The following is a 3,281-nucleotide window of genomic DNA, read 5'->3' on the forward strand; positions in this document are numbered from 1 at the left end:
AGTATATATTTCAGTGTTGTCATCATGAAGAATAGAGATAAGGAGACCGAACTGACACGGAAAAATGTTCGAGAAACACGGCCAAATTGGTCGCTGGACTCTAATTTACTAATGCTCCGCTAGATGGCGCCTCCGTTTGACGGGACCCACACGTACACGCACCGGCGGCTATATGTAGTGTGTGGAAGCAGACGAGACCGGCAACAGCGCACATATACATGCACGATTTTAACTCTCCCCACCACGCTCCACCCTGCAATCTCTCCTCCTCCTCAACTCTAAGCCAATAGCCATCGGGTACCTTCAGATTGCAGTGCCATCATGAAGAATAGAGATAAGGAGACCGAACTGTATGTTCGGGACACGCGGCCAAAACCGATCCCCGATGGTTGTATCTTTAGGTACCAATAGATGGCACTGCAATCTGAAGGTACCTAGAGTACCTCTAGTGAGAGTATGGACACCGTTAGTCGATTTTTGATTGGCTCTTTGATTCGCCATTTGTAACAGGGCAAAGTTTGATCAAAAGTAAGATTTTTGCAGAAATTGTGGTTCAAATCTTGCTTTTGATCAAACTTTTTTGACTCGGGGTCGGGTCGAGTCAGAAATGTTATTTTTAACAACATGACATTGTCTTTATCACTTAGGAGGACATATAATTAATAAAATTATGAAAAAGTGCAATATATATGTGAGAATTGTATTTGTGCAATAGGTAGTAGAAATCCTACTGCATTTCCATATGCAGAAATAACACGACTGCGATGTTTTAAAGAAAATACTCTTTTTTTGTTAATGAAGTCACTTTTAATTTTATTTTAGATATGGAAAAAATTTTTCGGTTTTATTATGAAAATGTACGAAATGTTAAGTCATTTAATGTAAAAGAATTTTATGTTATCCGTTGTCAGGAATTACAGTTTAATATTCCTGATTGTCATCATTAAGACTGAAACTTATGTCTGTGATACCTGTAATAAAACAAAATAATACTTTTGCTAGTAAGAGTGTAGCAATGCATAATAATATAAAATAAAAATAAATATCTCTTTAATTCTTATTTTATTAATTTTCCTTTCATTTATTTTATGTTAAACGAATTTTCTAAAAATTTATACTTATTTCAGATTCATATGTAGAAGTTAATGTGGCTGCGTTCAGATATTCATTACCAGTACTAAAAATCTATACTTTACGTCACGTTCATTATAGATTTTCACTGGCAGTGAATATCGGGATACAGCCTATGGGTGCTTTCCAATTATTTTACACTTTTTAACACAAACGTACACAAGAAGACACAAAGTGTCGCGATGTGCACGACTCAATTGGAACAAAAATATACCACAAAGAGTACACAAAGTAGTATACTATCTATGCTTGGTATTTTTAATCCATGGTGATGATTGAAACTGCGTCACCTAATGTTGATTCAAAATATTTATTACCTCAATGATACTCTGAATATTGCCGTTGTTCATTGTTGAGTAAAAAGAAAAAAAATGTGTGCCGTACTTGCGTATTTTCCTCCTCCCACTTCGGTATTACTTATGCGCCAGAATGATATCAGACGTAACCTCACTTCTTTTTTTCCCTTTTATATAGTAAACCGTCGTAGCGAAGGAATATGCCGACCACTTGTAGCCGCCGTACTTAGTAACTATTATTTGTCACTAGAATACACAAGTTTACACAGCCGACTAGTAGCCCTCAGGGTACTATTACATTTGTCGTACGACAAATTTTTCAAGCGTGTCGATTGGCCGCTGAATAGAAAGTTTCTAGATACTCGAGAATTTTACTATCCTTCAGCCAATCAATACGCTTAAAAACTTTGTCGTACGACAAATGTAATACCAGCCTCAGGCTGAGTACGAATGTGTAGAGGTGTGTCGACATTTGTGACAATTGGAACGCCATTTGTGTCGCCGTGTGCACGAAAGTGTCTAGGGATATTGCAATTGGAAAGCACCCTATATGAAGAGGCTTGCAATTGAAAAATATCACAGAAATGAATTTGAAAAGCGCGCCACAGTTTCCCTGTTAATGTCGGACGTTGTCCATACTCTCACTAGAGGTACTCTAAAGGTACCCGATGGCTATTGGCTTAGAGTTGAGGAGGAGGAGAGATTGCAGGGTGGAGCGTGGTGGGGAGAGTTAAAATCGTGCATGTATTTGTGCGCTGTTGCCGGTCTCGTCTGCTTCCACACACTACATAGCCGCCGGTGCGTGTACGTGTGGGTCCCGTCAAACCATAGACTTCTATAGACGGAGCATTAGCTACGACTCTGGACAAGAGGGGTCTGATATTCGGGGCGCGGGAGGCACTCATCTGACATCGACTCTTTCCGGTGAGACCCAGTGAGAAGGCTGATGTCAAATCGACGTCGATCCGACGTCGATTCATTGAAAACAGATCGACATCGAAATTAACATCGAAAATTAGCCAATTTCGATCAAATTGTTTTAGCATTAATATAAATCGACATCGATTCAACATCGATTCATTGAAAACACATAGATATCGAGATTAAGAGACTACTATATCATATGAGGTGTGCTGGGGCATTGATCATCGATCGATGACCGACATCGATTCTGTAAGAAATATAGCAGCCGCGACTCTACGAGAAGTTGTGTTTTGTACTTTGGTAAAACATTGATTAAAATATTAAAGGGTTGTCCATTAGTACAAAAGTTTGCTTTTATGAAGTTTGCGAGAACTTTAGTTACAACTTTGTTTTTTCCTGAGATTTATGCATTATTTACTTCGACAATACTGTGATAAAATATTTTATTTTCTTCGATAAAATATTGATAAATTTTTTTTACATCGATTAAAATATTTTTTCACAACAGAATGGAGATTGTTCTGATATCTTAATTATTAAAATAAACATTGATTTAATTTGATTATAAAGGGTGTCCCACTAAGACCGCCTATTTTGAATTTAGCACCATTTTGTTTGTGTCGGTCGTACAGCGTTGTTGTTGGACAGTTGTCATGTGTAAACATTGAGGTTAAGTCATGGAAAATTACACGAACGCACAACGCATAGAAATTGTGAAAATCCACTACCGAAATGGTGAGAGTTTTGCGGAGACGGTTCGAAAATGTCGTGGATTTTTCGGTCACCATAGCGCACCTTCTCGTCGTACAGTGGTCCGATTAATTGAGAAATTTGAAGCGATTGGGTCAGTTCAAAGTTTGGACTGTTTCAAAGTTGAACAAATTTCTCAATTAATCGGACCACTGTACGACGAGAAGGTGCGTTATGGTG

At 38.1% G+C, this 3,281-nt stretch overlaps 1 long non-coding RNA gene across 1 annotated transcript; it reads right to left on the minus strand.

Annotated features, from left to right (window-relative positions):
- Positions 1 to 1,251: 1,251 nt before the first annotated feature.
- On the minus strand, positions 1,252 to 1,938 carry LOC105566906. Its single transcript, XR_001009318.1, has 2 exons — positions 1,862 to 1,938; positions 1,252 to 1,709 (listed from the first exon to the last, which is right to left on the minus strand). It is a non-coding gene; the product is annotated as an uncharacterized LOC105566906 (long non-coding RNA).
- Between the last annotated feature and the right edge of the window lie 1,343 nt (positions 1,939 to 3,281).

The sequence above is a fragment of the Vollenhovia emeryi genome, unplaced genomic scaffold (genome assembly GCF_000949405.1).
Source record: "Vollenhovia emeryi isolate VEMERY1.0 unplaced genomic scaffold, V.emery_V1.0 DF943048.1, whole genome shotgun sequence".
Taxonomy (NCBI): Eukaryota; Metazoa; Arthropoda; class Insecta; order Hymenoptera; family Formicidae; genus Vollenhovia; species Vollenhovia emeryi.